The following is a 17,915-nucleotide window of genomic DNA, read 5'->3' as shown; positions in this document are numbered from 1 at the left end:
AAAATATTATGCTAGGTGTAAATTAGGTATGGGCTTGGTGCAGTGGCTCACACTTAGCACTTTGGGAGACCAAGGCAGGAAGACTGTTTGAGCCCAGGAGTTCGAGACAAGACTGGGCAACATGGAGAGACCCTGTCTCTATTAAAAATTTAAAAATTAGCTGGATGTGGTGGTATCCACCTGTGGTCCCAACTACTCTGGAGCCTGCGGTGGGAGGATGGCTTGAGCCCAGGAGGTCAAGGCTGCAGTGAGCTGTGTTCACACCACTACACTCCAGCCTGGGCAACAGAGTGAGACACTGTCTCAAAAAAAAAAAAAAAAAAGTATGTACATGATATACGTACATATTCTTTTAAAATTTGCTTTTCTTTTATTCAATATTCATATATTTTAGAAATCCACAATTATATATGTGTATATATACAGGAATATGTGAAGTACATTCATTTTAACTTCTATATCGTATGCCATTACATGAATATGTCATGAAATATTTCTCCATTTTTTTCTACTTTTAGCTTTTATAAACAATATTGTAATGGATAGCCAAGTGTATATTCCAAGCATATGTGCACACTTGCCCAAGAGTTTCTGAGGGGTATAGAGTCCACATTTCTTCTCTTTTTTTTGAGCTGGGGTCTCACCCTGTCACCCAGGCTGGAGTGCAGTGGTGCCATCATGGCTCACTACAGCCTCAGCCCCCCAGCTCAAGCTCAAGCCTCAGACTCCCTAGCAACTGGGACTACAGGCATGTGCCACCGCATTTCGCCTTGTTGCCCAGGCTGGTCTCGAACTCCTGAGCTCAAGTGATCTGCCTGCCTTGGCCTCCCAAAGTGCTAGGATTACAGGTGTGAGCTATCCCACCTGGCCTGGATATATACATTTCTAACAGATAATACCAAATTGCTTTCTAAGTGCATGAATTCCACCCTACATCTCCACGAATACTTATCTTGCCAGATTTCTAATTTTTCCTTATCCAACAGGCATAAATTATTGTCTTGTCCTCTAATTTGCATTTATCTGATCACCACTGAGTTTGGACATTTTTATTCAGGTCCCTCCTTCTGGGAATGAAATTGCTTACTGTAATCTTTGTCCTTAGTTTCTATGAGGTTGAGGGTCTTTTTTGTTTTCTTTCTTTTTTTTTCTTTTACTGAGTTACGGGGGTTCTTTATGTATTTTGGATAGGAATTCTTTGTCAGTTTCATGTATTCTAAACGTCTTTTCCCAGTCTATGCTTTGTCTTCTAACACTATTTACTGTGCCTTTAAGTTTTTTTTGTTTGTTTTTGCTTTTTTGATACAGTCTCGCTCTGTTGCCCAGGCTGGAGTGCAGTGGCACGATCTCAGCTCACTGCAGTGCCTCATGGGTTCAAGCGATTCTCCTGCCTCAGCCTCCTGAGTAGCTGGGACTACAGGCACCCGTCACCATGCCCAGCTAATTTTTGTATTTTTATTAGAGACGGTGTTTCACCCTGTTGGCCAGGCTGGTCTCGAACTCCTGACCTTGTGATCTGCCCGTCTTAGCCTCCCAAAGTGCTAGGATTACAGGCGTGAGCCACCATGCCGGGCCAAGTTTTTTTAATTATGAAAATGTTCAATTGCTCACAAAAGTTGAGAAAACAATATATTGAAACTACATTGTCTGTTACCCAGACCCAACAAGTAACAAGATTTTGCTATATTTGCCTTATCTCTCTCTTTTTTTTTCTTACATTTCTGCCAACATATTTTAAAGTAATCCCAGATTGCATGTCATTTCACTCCTACATACTTCATTAAGCATCTATACAACTAAGGACATTTTCTTATGTAGTCACCATGTGCCAATCATGATGATTTCCATCAAAATTAACAACTATTCTTTCATATCACCTAATAGATGGTGATTTGGGATACTTGGAAGTTTTTAATGAGGCTGCAATTTTTCTGCTGCAAAACACAGATATCGCATTGCCTGGCCTGGGATTACAATTGCTGTCCTTCCTATGTGATGATGACCCATGCGTGATTCCACTACTGACTGATCAGCAGGTCCTTCTTCAGGAAGCAGGAAGGCTTTTCCGCACCTGGGAGAGACAGGTGACGACTGCTTCAGTCTGTACCCGTGGCAGCTGCTTACAAAGCATATGACCACTTAAGTCATTATCTCTGACACCTCTGTTGGAAAATAGCCATCTACCTCAGAGGAGGTGGTCTGTCTGCTGCCGATAGATCCCAGCAACCACACCGATGCTTCCCTCTGAGGTCTGGAAATTCACACATAAAAGTCTTCATAACCTTTAGGGAAGAGGCAGCCAGAGAAACTCGATTCCAATCAGGATGGTTTGGGGGATGGGCTAAGGTTAATCCCTCTACCGTGTTCTCAGAATGAAGAAAACAGACATTTACTGGGAAACAGAACAGCTCTGAATACAAATACTAGAATAGGGCTTTTCAAATGTGTGCCTTCTGTGGCTTCCTTTATCCAGAGAAAAAGAGTCCATGGATTTCTCCCTATACTGCTTAACGTGGCAAAAGACCCCGAATTGCTGGAATTAATGGGAAGACTAGAGCAGCTCTGGATAAGACACCAGTGAGGTAATGTCTGGTTTTTGTTAAATATCCCAAATAGATTACTCACTCTTGCTAGATAAAAGGTAAAGACACTGTGGTGCTATTAACACAAATCCTGCTGCAAACAGGGCCCCCCCCATGGGTCCCCGGACTGGGGAGCTGCCATGCTGTTCAGAAGACCAGTGGTGGGGGCAGGAGAGGGGGGCAGTCACGGTAGACATTGTCCAGAGAAGAAAACCAGTCAGCTCTGTGATCTTTGCAGACTCCTTTTTGTTAAGGAACCCAGAACACCAATGAGACCCTGGGAGGCTCGTATTAGACAGAGCCAGAAAGAAGGTCTGTGGGAAAGATCCCTTCTCTCTGTCTTCAGTAGAAGAGCTAGCTTGGCAGAACTGGATAGCCAGGCCCGAAGGCTCCACTGGCTCCTCTTACCCTCGGGGCTTTTGATTCTATACCTGGAGCAATTCCTTCCATTTAAAGCACTTTTTTTTTTCTTTTTTTTTAGAGACAAAGTCTCACAAAGCCCAGGCTGGAGTGCACTGGCGTAATCTCAGCTCACTGCAATCTTCGACTACCAAGTTCAAGTGATTCCCCTGCCTCAGCCTCCTGAGTAGCTGGGATTACAGGCCTGCCCCACTATGCCCCGCTAATTTTTATATTTTTAGTAGAGATGGGGTTTCACCATGTTGCCCAGGCTGGTCTCGAACTCCTGACCTCAGGTGATCCGCCAACCTCGGCCTCCCAAAGTGCTGGGATTACAGGCATGAGGCCACCATGCCTGGCTTTTTTTTTTTTTTTTTTTTTTTTATTATTTTTTGAGACATGGTCTCCCTCTGTGGCCCAGGCTGGAGTGCGGTGGCACAATCTTGGCTCACTGCAATCTCCACCTCCCAGGTTCAAGTGATTCTCCCGCCTCAGCCCCCTGAGTAGCTGGGATTACAGGCATGTGCCACCACAGGCCAGCTAATTTTTGTAATTTTAGTAGAGATGGGGTTTCACCATGTTGGCCAGGCTGGTTTCAAACTGCTGACCTCAGGTGATCTGCCTGCCTTGGCCTCCCAAAGTGCTGGGATTACAGGCGTGAACCACCACCCCCGGCCCCATTTAAATCACTTTACAGTTTACAAAGAATTTCCACATGCATTGTTTCAACTGCTCCTCATAAGAGCCTTGTAAGATGAGCTGAGAATATTGAGGCTCAGATTGGTTAAGTCATCAGGCAGAATCATAGCTGTTTTCCTCCATTTATTGAGAGAGTTGGATAAAAGTCTCCGAGGTAGTTCCCTTCTCGACCTTAGAGTCTAGGGTTGTCAGAGGCCTGGGAGAGGCTGAGAAGAGAGCCAGGGAATTGGCAGAGCTTCTGTCCTGCAAAGAGGCAAATGGAACACCAGGAAACTGGACCTTTTTCCCCAAGGATTCTTGCTTTCAGTCAAGTCATCCCACACACTCTCTGACTCTGTGGTAGGGTCCTTGAAATTTCATTTCACAATTTCCTGGCAGATATCAGGGCAGCGGATGGTAATCCCGTTACTGTTGGCCAGTCTCCCAAACAGGCCCAAATGCTGCCTGCTCGCCCTGTTGCAAACTTCCTCCTCCCCTCTACTGTTGCCTGGCCAGCCGGCCCTTAATCTTAGTGGTGAGCTCTGCAACCTTGCCAAGAAGTCTCCCAAACAAGTGTAAACTCCTTGTGATTGTGAGCAAACAGCAAGGCTGGCATTCCCCATCGCACCTGCCATCCCCTCACTCACTTCCATTTATAAGCTTACACTATATGCAGGACCTGCCTTACAGAAGCCCTGACACACAGTCAGGCTCACAGGAGCTGGGAACTCAGCTCCTTCAGACCTGGAAGGACCTGAGTCTGCGCTGGGAAATGTTTGTGCTCATCATGTCAAATGCATCATCCATGAACTTTTCCTCTGAAAAGCTTAGCACATCTCACTGTGATTCTTGCTGCTCCCAGTTCCTCTTTCTAAAGGAAATCACCAGCCTCCTCTGGGGCCTCAAAGCTTTAGTAATCAGGAACTAAATAACATGGAAAACATGGAGAATTGCATGGAGGCAAAACAGTACCACAGCTGTACCTACTATTTATAATGAAAGTCAGCCCAGAGTGCCTGCCTTTTTCATCATCTCTCAGTTATCCACATGCTCGACCTGGGGGACAGGAGAGAGCAGGGAGAAAATCATGATTATCTTGTGGTTCACCTTACAGTTTACAATGCATTTTGAAAATTTACATACACTTGGCCAGGCACAGTGGCTCACGCCTGTAATCCCAACATTTTGGGAGGCGGGCGGATCACTAGGTCAGGAGATAGAGACCATCCTGGCTAACATGGTGAAACCCCATCTCTACTAAAAATACAAAGAAATTAGCTGGGCGTGGTGGTGGGTACCTGTAGTCCCAGCTACTCGGAAGGCTGAAGCAGGAGAATGGCATGAACCCAGGAGGTAGAGCTCGCAGTGAGCCAAGATCACACCACTGCACTCCAGCCTGGGCAACAGAACGAGACTCCATCTCAAAAAAAAAAAAAAAAAAATTACATACACTTAAAATATGTTATTTCTCTCAATTCTCAGAATAAAGCCATATAGTACATAATAGATACAAATTTTGGTTTCTCTTCTTTTTTCCCAATGAGGTTGGAAAGGAAGATACTACTCTTTCTACCTTACTAAGAAGCAAATCAAGGTTGTAATTATTCAAAATCAAATAAATATATTGTAGTGGACTCTAAACTCAAATTCAGCTTTCCTGGCAATAAATGCCAGAATCCCAGATTCCTGGGTTTTCTATATGACCCCTTCCTCTTAAGTCCTTTGCTCCCTGTGGAGCTGTAGCTTTGTTTTGTTTTATTTTATTTTATTTTATTTTATTTTAGAGACAGAGTCTCACTCTGTGAGACCAGTGCACAGCACGATCCTGGCTCACTGCAGCCTCTACCTGCCAGGCTCAAGTAATTCTCCCACCTCAGCCTCCTGAACAGCTGAGACTACAGGAGTGTGCCACCATGTCTGGCTAATTGTTTTATTTTATTTTATTTTATTTTTATTTTTGAGATGAAGTCTCGCTCTGTTGCCCAGGCTGGAGTGCAGTGGCATAATCTCGGCTCACTGCAAGCTCCACCTCCCGGGTTCACGCCATTCTCCCGTCTCAGCTTCCCTAGTAGCTGGGACTACAGATGCCCGCCACCACGCCCAGCTAATTTTTTGTATTTTTAGTAAAGATGGGGTTTCACCATGTTAGCCAGGATGGTCTTGATTTCCTGACCTCGTGATCCGCCCACCTCGGCCTCCCTAAATGCTGGGATTACAGGCGTGAGCCACCGTGCCTGGCCTATTATTTTATTTTTTGTAGAGACAGGGTCTCATTATGTTACCCAGGCTGGTCTCGAACTCCTGGGCTCAAGCAATCCTCCCCCATTAGCCTCTCAAAGTGTTAAGATTACAGGTGTGATCCACCACGCCAGGGCAATTTTACTTTATTGAGACAGTTCTCGCTATTGACCATGCTGGAGTCCAGTGGCACAATCACAAGTCATTGCAGCCTCTATCTCCTGGGCTCAAATGATCCTCCCACCTCGACCTCCCAAATAGGTAGGACTACAGGCAAATGCCACCATGTCTGGTTAATTTTTATTTTTTGTAAAGATGAGGTCTTGCTATGTTGCCCAGGCTGGTCTCAAACTCCTGGGCTCAAGCAATCCTCCTGCTTCAGCCTCCTAAAGTGCTGGGATTACAGACACGAGCCACTGTGCCTGGCCTATAGCTTTAAAAATTTCCCTAATGTATACCATCCTCACTATTCCCAGGAACAGTTCTAAGTAATTGAAGTCTATGAACTAGTTTAATCCTCATAAAACACTGAGGTAGGTATCAATATTATTCCCATTCTATAGACGAGGAAACTGATGCATGTAGTGGTTAGCAAATATGCCCAAAGGTACACCACTCATAAGTGGCAGAGCAGGAATACGAATCCAGCCAGTCTGGTTCCGGGTCTGGATTCTTGATCGCTGTACTATACTGACTTTCACTTTGTTGTGAGCACCTGCCTATCTCAGAGATCAGTCAGTAAGTCCTTTGAAGACAAAAACTGTCCTTTGATCCTTATTCCTGAGCCGTAGGCATTACATTTGGCACAGAGTATATGCTCAATAACCATCTATTCATGCATCTGAACAAATGCATGAATAACTGGTCAGGAGGGACGCCAGCAGAAAGGCCACCCTGTTTAAACCTAAAATCGCAGAACTCAAACTGTTCCTCCATTCTTTCTTCTGCTTTTCTCCAAGATATTACATAGCCACAAAAGCAGATTCTTGATTCCAATCTAGTCCATCCTTTGATAGACTTTGAGTGATCAGCTCTCCCAAAGGCAGTGCCAGCTCTCAAGTACCCAATGCAGAGCTGCTGGGGACCCCGCCTGAGGTCCATCTTTAGGCTCCCAGGGCTACACTTTCATGTCGGGGTTTAGGTCAACAGGATTCCCACAGAAACTGGAAATCAGACCCACGGACAGCATCTATGGTGAGGTGGAATCAAACAGTAAGGGCTTCCCAGAACGTCCGAGTGAATCAGCTGCTCAGGCTGGGACAAATCCAGAACACATACCCACAAGGGGTGGCAAGTTGTAAATTGAGATCTAATATGAGCCATCTGGTCTGGCAAAATGGCCAACTGGAGGGATGGGAGCCTGGAAACTGCCCAGAAGCAAACTTATCTTGGGGAAATGATGAGTCAGCTCTGTCCAAAAACAAAAAGCCTTTAATGAAGTCCTTCACAGTAAGCCCCATAGTATCTTTCTGGAGCAGCCAGAGTTGAGCAACTCCATCTAAAGGTTACCTCTGGATTCAAAGTTTTTAGATGCCTGGTCCCAGGCTTGGGTATAACAGAGCATGAACACAGGCGAGGTAAACCTGCATTGCTTTGTGCGGGTGGGATGGGATTCAAGAATCATTTCACAGCCAGATAGATGTGTCAGGTAAGATGTGATGGGACATGCAGGACTAGCTGGGGTCCAGCATTTCCCCCTAGCATGGGGACAGTTTAGCCTTGGTCCTGGAGGACAGCTTTCCAGTGTCTTCTCCCAGCCACAGTCGCTAAAAAGCAACCAATTACCAGGTCTAATTATCTTCCCTCAGCCTCTTTTCTGGCAGCAGCTGCCAAGGCTCTTGCCAAAACTCTGCTTCACCAACACCCTGATCCAAAAAGCCCCAAGTCAACGAGGAGAAGGCTCTGTGGGCCCAGAACAGCTGTGAGGCTTCCCAACACCAAGACGGGGCACAAGAGGTCAGCGCCGGGAGCTTCAAAGCAACTCGCCCCCTTGGCCTCAGCATCTGGATGGAGGAGAAGTGGTGGCGCCAGCCACCTGGAACCACACCAGAAAATGACACAACGGCAATCAACACACTGGCCCCAGCCACCCCCACCCCAGGAAGTTAGGAAGCTTTTTAAAGGCCTGTTTGTGCTTGTGGTGGAAGCTCCAAGGTCAGGGCTGGCCTACAGCTCAGCGTGTGCTTCACAGCTGAGTGTAGCTGGGAGGTAGGTCAGGGATACTCTAGGTCGGGGCTGGGGGCTCTCAGGGCACCACGCTGCTGCTGATCCCTACTTCCTTGCACTCCAAAGTAGCTTTCCTACTTCTGCCCACAGGTGAGCCTGAGACCTGATTCACCTCTTCCTGCATGGAGCAAGAGGTAGCTTCCTCCTGAAAGATGTCCTGAGCCACAGAGGCTCTCTCTGACTTGCACAAGAATGAGTCTTCAAAACCCCAGTCACCTAGGGGGCCTGGACTTTTGTGAGCAGAAGTGGGGAAAACCAGGTGGCCATCCACTCGGCCTCCAACCTTGCAGCCCCAGGGGAAGAAGGACCAGGTGCAGTTTGCTGGGCAGTTATGAAACTTGAGAAGCTGGAGTGACTTTGGGCTGGTGCTTTGAGAACAGGGAGGTATTGTGTGATGAGGCGCAGAGGGGGTATAGAATACCCAACAGTTCATGCACAAACATGATCCCAGCCTTGTGCGGAGAAAGGGGCTTCCAGGGGCCTGAGTGGTTTCAAACTGGAATGTGAGGAGAAAGGTAGTGCCTATGAGGCTGTTGTTGACCCATACCCAGAAGAAGGCGCAGAAGCCAAGCCAGCCCTCACCCCTACGCACAGACAGTTCCACAGATCTCAACACATATGCCCTGAGACAACATCTCTGGGGATACAGAAATTCTATCCGTCAGCAATTAAAGAATATTTTCTTAAATCTTTGGAGGGCATCTTCTCCATCTGTTGTCATCTTGGTCATCAGCAAATATCCACTGAGCAGGACCATCTGCATGGTCCTGTCAGAGGTATTAGGTCACAAAGGCCAGTGCCTGCCCTCCCCGGCCCTGCACCCTGATGACAGGCACCAACCATAAGGGGCAGCAAAATAGCTGGAGATTGAGCAAGCAGACACACCAGGCTTGCAACTGGTCAAACAAGAAACGCAGTGCACCTCATCTGTGCACTAAAAACAAAACCTTTACAAGTTTTACAATTTTTCTCTCTCACAGTGACTGGAAAGCTGGATAAGGTGAGAAGAGAATAAGAGCAAAGCAGAGAAATTGGGTAGAGAAAGTGATAATGGAGTGATAAGCCAGGGGAGCTGGGAACAATGGCTCTCAGGTCTGAGTCGGGAAGGATCCAGGACAGGCACCTAATTGGTTATGGTTTCACTCTCCTCTCTGGGCTTATATTCTCCATCTGTCCTCCCACAGTTTCCAGCTGAGGGCGCTGAGATCTGGTAGGTCTCAAACCCTTTCTCCCTTTACTTACTGCAAGAAAGCTGTAGTTATCAGCATGCTGGCTCTTGCAGCCCCAGGTGCCACACTAAGCTCCCAGGCCAGTCCCTAACCCTGTGGCCTCTAAACAAAAAAATTAAGTCGAGACAGGGAGGTGGGAGGACCTTCCACACCATGTTCCAGTCCTCACTGCCGACTCCAGTGCCTTCTTTCTCAAACAGTCATCTTAGACATCTCTGCCATAATCCCACCCCCAACTTCCCCCTGGAGAAGGGCTGCATCTGCTTCCTAAAAGCTTGTCTTCTTGGCCTTTTCTCATGCCCACATTGTATCTGAAAGCCTGACCATTCCATTAGTCATCATCTGACCTTTGTTTCCCAAATCCAGCTCCTTTCTGCAGCTTTCCCTAATTGCCACCCCCCAATTAACCAGTCCCAATGAATCTGAGCAGAGGCTCAGCAGAATTTTGGGACTTGATCATAAACACCACTTATTATAGTGAGTGGTATATGCAGACATTACCTTATTCATGTTGTGTCCTCCCCACAACCTCTACAAAACCTAAGTTAGTCCTTGCGCCATGCTGGACTGCAAGACTGATGACGTGACAGCTGTGATCAATCAAGATTCCACAATCACCATTCTGCAGGCCACCAGGAGCTTTTCTACACCAAAGCCCTCTGCTGAGTGGAGATGTCATCTGATTTATTAATTAATGCAAACACTGTTCATCCAAATGCTCCAGGGCATGGTTTAAAAAAAAAAAAAAAAAGAACATTTAAAAAATGATAAAAATAACCTTTGCCAGCATAGAAATAGCTGAAGCTTTTTGTTTGTTTTTGTATTTTTTTTTTTTTTTTTTTTTTTTTTTTTTTTTTGAGACGGAGTCTCGCTCTGTCGCCCAGGCTGGAGTGCAGTGGCGCGATCTCGGCTCACTGCAAGCTCCGCCTCCCAGGTTCAAGCAATTCTCCTGCCTCAGCCTCTCGAGTAGCTGGGATTACAGGCATGTGCCACCACGCCCGGCTAATTTTTTGTATTTTTAGTAGAGATGGGGTTGCTTCATGTTGGTCAGGCCGGTCTCAAACCCCTGACCTCAGGGGATCCACCTGCTTCGGCCTCCCAAAGTGCTGGGATTACAGGCGTGAGCCACCACGCCAGCCTAGCTTAAGTTTTATTCCTGGCCCTTTCATCCTAGCAGCAATTCTTCCTCCCCAGCCCCATTGCACCCCTCTTCCCCCTGCAGCACCCCCACCCAGGTCGCTGTCCCCCTTTCTCACCTTCCCTACCGTGCTTCTTTGTCGATTAACAGAATTCCTGCCAGTATTTGCTAATTGGGTTAATGGAGTGACTGCATAATTGTTCTCTCTCTCTTCACAGCCCAACTCCCCATACTGGCTGCTTTCTGACTACCTGCCTCTCAGCTGTTCCAGGATCACTAATTTGCAACAACAGCTTCCATTGTCATCCACATCTGGGACTTTGGGATTTTAAGTGAATCTCCCAAAGGCGGAGAACAGAAGATGCTGCTATTTTGGCTTGTCTGGTCTACAATGGGGCCATTCTGCGGAGTTTCTGTTCAGTGCAGGGCTGCCCGGGTGAAGGGGAAATCGGAGCTGTGATGGGATTCAGCCAGAGAGCTGCATGCTGAGGACTAGGGAGGGAGGGGAGGAGGGGGAGGGCAAAGAAGGAGGTGGGGGGTGGGAGCAAAATCTTGACCTTTTCTTCCCAGCCATATGGGTTTGCATTTCGTTTTAATCAGTTTCAGATGAAACTGACAAGCCAGGAACCTCAGGAATCTCAGTGCCCCCACCTTTGGCCTCTGGTCTCTAGAACAGCCAGCCGCTGAGGTTGGACAGTGTGTGACCTGGCCTGACCCAGCTTCCCCCAGAGGAGGCAGCATTGAGGGTGGCCTTTGCGATACCCAAGGTTCAATCTGGGCCTGTTCTCTCTCAACATCCTTGGGAAAAAAAACAAGATTTTTTCCCTCTGTTGTTTTTTTGAAGTGTTTTTTCTGCTTGAAATCTGTTTCACCTAAAAGGGATCATTACCTACCCAAAGTATAGAAATGTTCGCATTCTTGGAGTGGGTTGCAACCGGGGCAGTGACAGAAGCCTCCAGGAACTCTGAGATGTCCCTGGGGGATGCCTTAGTAGGTAGGGATGGCATGAGGGTGCTAGTACAGTCTTTGGTCTAGAGGTCTCTTGAGCCTCTAGTAGAAATACAGGGACTATATTTCTTAGGTTGACTTTTTTTTTTTTTTTTTTTTTTTGAGATGGAGTCTTGCTGTATCACCCAGGCTGGAATACAGTGGTATGATCTCAGCTCACTGTAACCTCTGCCCCCCAGGTTCAAGCGATTGTCATGCCTGAGCCTCCCAAGAGTAGCTGGGATTACAGGTGCACGCCACAACACCTGGCTAAGTTTTGTATTTTTGGTAGAGACAGGGTTTCACCATGTTTGTCAGGCTGGTCTTGAACTCCTGGCCTCAAGTGATCCACCCACCTAGGCCTCCCAAAGTGCTGGGATTATAGGCGTAAGCCACAATGCCCAACCTTCTTAGGTAGACTTCTACCTCTGCCCTCTTTGCCCTTCCCTCCCCACCTTTCTCAGCCCCAGCCACCACCCCAGCTGCAATCCTTGCTCCAGGGCTTCTGATCAGAATCCCCTAGGGAGTGCTGAATGTGGATCCCTAGGGGTCAGCTCTGGGCTGCTCCCACAGATACACAAGGAAGAACATTTTTCGGCATTTCATACAGTGACATTTTATATTGTTCTATCTTGTAATTGGTTTACTTCCTGATTTCCCCAAACAGCTATGAGGGTAGGAAATGGTTAGGCCTCTCTGAAACCCAAGTGTACTGTGCCCTGTTATGGTACGTGCTTCATCTGTGCTTATTTCTGCCTTCAGTTTTGATTATTTGTAAACTTGCCTAATCCCTGCACCCTCCTCTGCTTACTTGTAAGCTTCTTGTGTACATCTTTGTAGTCACTGTAGCAACCCTGGTAGGGTGACAGGCCCGGATTAGGTGCTCAATAAGGAATTAATAAATTAAACTGGATTGGAGATTCCTGGCAATCAAATGAGAGCCCTTGTGAAAGGAAGTGTTGAGATTTAGCAAAAAGTAAACAAATCCACCAACATGTTTTCAGCTAAGCTGGGTGTATGTACTGATGTACTGAATGGGGGACCATTTCCTTCCGAAAGGCTGGAGTCGGCCCTCCAGGTTGGCTGTCTCTGTGTGACTGTCTGCACACCACTGCCCTCCACTGGACACTGAGTCAAAGCTGCCCCAGACCCACGTTGGTGTCAGGACTCCCTCAGGTTTTCTTCTCTCCCTATCTGGGACACAACCTCCTGGGCAAACCGGTTTCTTGGTTGGCTTCTCTTACCAGGTTCGTTTTACCCTGACTGCCTTGCATTGAATCCATGAAACCTGGGAAGTACAAGAGGAACAATGTCTTCTTTTACTCTTGGCATATAGTGGGGTCAATACATATTTAATAAGTGAAAATAAACATGACACACTTTCCTGGCAAGCCAGCAGCACTTTGGATTAGTATTATGATTATTAATATAAGAATCCATTTAAGAACCTATATTTGTTCTTAGTCTAAAGCAGCTACAGTGTTAATTGTTTTTAGAAGACAACTGAGGAAAACAAAGAGGCACCAAAACTTAAGCAAAAGAAAGAGTTCAAAAACAGTCATTCCTCTTTAACAACCACCAAACCTTCCTCCTCTTGCATGCCTCCGTAGACCTTTGGGAAGATACAGAACAGGATGTAAAGGGAGGGGAAGTGAACACAGGGATTAGACTGCTCCCTCCCTGGCTGTGACACGCTCTCCAGCTTCAGCTATTGGTATTTGTGAACTTGCCTTATTATCTCCGCCCCGACCTCACTAGCTTGTAAATTGCGTTGCCTAGCACAATGACTGGCCTATAAAACGTCTGCCATACACAGTTAACTGAATTCTGGTAGTCGAATATGCATGAGTTACTAATAATTTGCCAACGGTAATAATAAAATAAGTTTTTTGTTTGTTTTTGTTTTGTTCTTTTAAGAGACATCGCACTTACAGCTTAGAAATTTTGATTTGGTGAGAAATTGTTTTCACCTTCCACAATTCAACTCTGGGGTTAGCTCTGGACCAGGCAGGCAGTGGGATATATGAATCTGAAGCTCAGGGAGGAAGCCTGGACGAAGAGGAATCCAGGAGCCTCATAGCATGCAGGTTGGGGTTAAAACTCTAAGGGTATTTATTGTCCAGGAAGAACTAGAGAGGGTGAAAACCAGAGGCTGGTGTCTTGGGATCCCAATCCTGAAGAACCAGGGATTGGGCTGAGGCGGCAGAAGAGGCCAGGACAGAGCCAAAGCAGAAGTCAGAGAGGAGCAAGAAAGAATGGGGCCCAAAAAGTCACGGGTCTGGGAAGTTTTCGGGATTAGAGTGTGGCCAGTGGCCTCAAATACAGCTGAATAATCTAGTCACAAAGGATTGAGAGATGTCTGCTGGAGTGGGTAATATAATAGTCAGTTGGTGAACTCATGAAAGCAACTTTGGGGTGAAAGGGTAGATACAGTGGAAATGGGATCAGGAATGGGAGGCAAAGACATGAACACAATCGTGGGAGGCAGTGAACATAAGGAAAAGTGCAAGGGTTTTGGTTTTGACCCTGAACCCAGGCTCTGCTCTACCCATCTAGCTTCTGCATTGCTACTAGTTACATTTTCTTTTTTTTTTCTTTTTTTTTTTTTGTTTGAGACGGAGTCTCGCTTTGTCACCCAGGCTGGAGTGCAGTGGCACGATCTCGGCTCACTGCAAGCTCTGCCTCCCGGGTTCACGCCATTCTCCTGCCTCAGCCTCCTGAGTAGCTGGGACTACAGGCGCCTGCCAACACGCCCGGCTAATTTTTTTTGTATTTTTAGTAGAGACGGGGTTTCACCATGTTAGCCAGGATGGTCTCGATCTCCTGACCTCATGATCCGCCCACCTCGGCCTCCCAAAGTGCTGGGATTACAGGCGTGAGCCACTGCGCCCGGCCTACTAGTTACATTTTCTAAAAATCAAAATTAATCCTGTCACTTCCGGTTATGATTAACATCCACTGGCTTCTGCCATTTGCTGGACAATCCGGAGCAAAGTCTGGGGCCAATTTGTTTAGTGTCACTTATTTTTCAGGTTTGGTTTCTTCATCACCTGTAAAGGAGAGTGGTACAGGACTATAATCCCTTGTCCGAAATCCTTGAGGCCACCCGAATTTCAGAATTCGCAGCCTTTTGGGTTCTAGAAAGGTGAAACAGTGCACATAAGGTATATTACATAATACCACCAGCAGAGTCTGGGCCCCACCCTGGAACCAAACACACCAAGTGAAACAAATAAAGACTAAGCAACCTTACTTGAGGTCAGGTCGTTTTCTACTAATGGAGTTACCATGATACTTTTGTTTTCCAGAGCTTTTCAGATTTTTGCAATTGTAATGAGGCTCACGGACCACCCTGGCAGAGTTGTTTGAAAGCTCAAAGAAGATACGTGTGTGAAAATGAAGCAGAAAGAATAACCACAAAGGGTACAGAGGCCCTGATCTCCTTGACTGGGAATGAAAGAAATTTTTTCTTTTCTGACATTGTGCATGTGTGAGCAATTTATAAAGGACACTCTCTGATAGCCTTTCAGAAGCCACAGCAGGAAAGGAATAACCTAGTTTAAAGGATGCATCCGGCAGCCATTAAAAAAAAAAAAAGAATGAAATCATGTCCTTTGTAGCAACACAGATAGAGCTGGAGGCCATTATCCTAAGTGAACTACTGTAGAAACAGAAAACCAGATACAGCATGTTCTCACTGATAAGTGGGAGCTAAACAATGGGCACTTGTATGGTTTGGCTCTGTGTCCTCACCCAAATCTCATGTTGAACTCTAATTCCCAGTGTTGGGGGAGGGACCTGGTGGGAGGTGATTGGATCATGGGGGTGGATTTCCCCCTTGCTGTTCTTGTGATAGTGAGTTCTCACAAGATCTAGTTGTTTAAAATTGTGTAGCACTTCCCCCTTCTCTCTCTCTCTCTCTCTCTCTCCTGCTGCCATGTGAAGAAGTGCTTGCTTCTAAGCCCTTGATTTGGCCCTTCTGCCATGATTGTTAAGTTTCCTGAGGCCTCTGCAGTCATGCCTTCTGTACAGCCTGCAGAACTGTGAGTTCAGTTAAACCTCTTTTCTTCATAAATTACCCAGTCTCAGGTAGTTCTTTATAACAGTATGAGAATGGATGAATACGGATACACATCAACATAAAGAGAGAAATAATGGACACTGGGGACTCCAAAAGGGGAGGGTGGGAAGATGGAAAGGGTTAAAAAAGTACTGATTGGGTACAATGTTTACTATTTGGGTGATGGGTACACTAGAAGCCTAATCCCCACCAGTATGCAATATACCCATGTAACAAACATGTACATGTACCCCCTGAACCTAAAATTAAATTTTTCAAAAAAGAATGCATTGTAGTGTGACTGGGGACATTCACATAATCAAGGGCAATTCCCATAACTTCTTCCTCATCTTGATTTCTCTGCCTCTGTAGGGGCTAAGGCTGGGCTACGCTTGGAGATGCTGGAACTCACAGTGATGGGGACCCTCACAATGGAAATCTGTTCTTTACTGTCATTCTCTCCATACTATGAGGCAGGGACTGGGCCTGTCTTGTTCACTGCTGGGTCTCTAATGCCTAGCCCAGCTCCTGGTGTTTGTCCAGGGTGGACATTTGTTTTATTTTTTGCTGAATTGAATTGAAACTGATCTCTTATGTTCCTTGTGACAATTGAATTGAAACTGATCTCTTATGTTCCTTGTGACAGAAGGCAAAGTTGGCATTGTCTTAACTTCCATTGTTTTCATCTTTAGGGAAAAACCCCTACACCTGGGGTCATTCTGCCCAACTCTGCTCTCTCTGCCTCTGCTCATTGCTCTTTATAGCGTCCCTCAAAACACACACACACACACACACACACACACACACACACACGCACACACACTTCTCATTAACTGAGGATTTGGGTCCCTGGCTCATAGCCTTCTCCTTCATCTTATTCCCTTTCTTACTCATACAAGACTTTAATTTTGTGTGGACAACCCAGCCTCACCAGTGACTATTGCTACTGTAAAATGTTAAACCCCAATATCCAATCTGACTAAAATTTCTTATTTCCTGTTATATTGAATTCAGATTTCCTTTAATTCTGGTTTCTTAGTTTCTCTCTTTTGACCCAATTAATTACCATCTATCTAGCATGGATCCCATAATTTATCAGTTCAGTCACTCTCTTACCAATACCTTTAACATTCTTAGTCCTTTGTTCTTCTTCCTCATGTACCCTATAAATCCCTAATATCCGTCTTTTCCAGTCCAAAACCCAAGCTTCTGGGTGTTGCTGGAGACAGACCCCAGTTGGGGCTATTCCCAGATATGATCTCCAGTTTCAGCTTTCTACTCTACTTCACATACTGCTTTTGAGTTTCTTTCTTTCTTTTTTTTTTAGATGGAGTCTCGCTCTGTTGCCCAGGCTGGAGTGCAGTGGCCCAATCTCGGCTCACTGCAAGCTCCGCCTCCCGGGTTCACCCCATTCTCCTTCCTCAGCCTCCTGAGTAGCTGGGACCACAGGCGCCCGCCACCACGCCCGGCTAATTTTTTGCATTTTTAGTAGAGACGGGGTTTCACCGTGTTAGCCAGGATGGTCTCGATATCCTGACCTTGTGATCCACCCGCCTCGGTCTCCCAAAGTGCTGGGATTACAGGCGTGAGCAACCGCGCCCAGCCTGATTTTTCTATCTGTGTCCTTCTCTAAAAGTTATAAACATGCACAAAATCTTTCCATCTCAAAATATAATACTCTTTACCTGGTGTCCCCTTCAGGCCATCTTCTTTATTTTTTTTTCACTTTTGCGACAGTGTCTTGCTCTGATGCCCAAGCTGGGTGCGTAGCGCGATCATGGCTCACTGCAGCCTCGAACTCCTGGGCTCAAGCGATCCTCCTGCTTGGAGGATCAGATTTCTTATCCTTGCATAAGTGATTATATGGCTTCTTCCTCATCTCCTAAACACCAGTCATCTGACATACACTGCAGATCTAAAATGGGTCTACGCGTTCTGCTCTTCCTTGCCCACCTGTTGAGCTTGCGCCGCTTCTGTGAGCCTCCGCCCACCCACAAGTGATCGTTCTTCCTTTGCGCTTCACTAACCCGACATAAATGTTTATCATATAAAGTTTTCCGTTGCACTCTTGTGTTTATGTCTCCTGGCTTCTTCACCAAGCTGTGTGACAGCTAGGCCCTGTCGCCTCCTTCCTCGTATCTGCAGCGCCTATCGCAGAGTCGCTTAATCTTTGTTGAAGGAAGCTGCGGTTCACCCGAGTGCCGCGGGACGGACGCCGCTCATTCGGCCCTACAGGGGGTGCTGTGGCAGCCGGCATTGGTTGCCCTGCCCTCCACTTCTCTCGCTCAGCTCCCGAGCCACACGCCCTGGGCTCCGCCCACTCCCTGACAACATCCCTCCTGCCCATTGGGCGAGCGTGGACGGGGCTGTCCAATGGA

At 46.6% G+C, this 17,915-nt stretch overlaps 2 protein-coding genes and 1 long non-coding RNA gene across 3 annotated transcripts in view; 2 read left to right on the top strand and 1 right to left on the bottom strand.

The window, feature by feature from the left end:
- The window catches only part of LOC126937204 (histone H3.3A), a 403,313-nt gene that overhangs the window by 95,627 nt on the left and 289,771 nt on the right, over positions 1–17,915 (top strand). The gene's annotated exons all lie outside the window — the stretch shown is intronic.
- SRP9 (signal recognition particle 9) overlaps positions 1–17,915 on the top strand; it is a 38,472-nt gene that overhangs the window by 7,100 nt on the left and 13,457 nt on the right. The window lies entirely within an intron of this gene.
- Positions 1,126–17,857, bottom strand: LOC126937247 (uncharacterized). The gene is made up of 2 exons (XR_007719692.1): positions 17,223–17,857; positions 1,126–4,715 (listed from the first exon to the last, which is right to left on the bottom strand). It is a non-coding gene; the product is annotated as an uncharacterized LOC126937247 (long non-coding RNA).

The sequence above is a fragment of the Macaca thibetana genome, chromosome 1, assembly GCF_024542745.1.
Source record: "Macaca thibetana thibetana isolate TM-01 chromosome 1, ASM2454274v1, whole genome shotgun sequence".
Classification (NCBI taxonomy): Eukaryota; Metazoa; Chordata; class Mammalia; order Primates; family Cercopithecidae; genus Macaca; species Macaca thibetana.
Note: the sequence above shows the minus strand (reverse complement) of the source record. Positions and strands in the feature narration are given on the sequence as shown.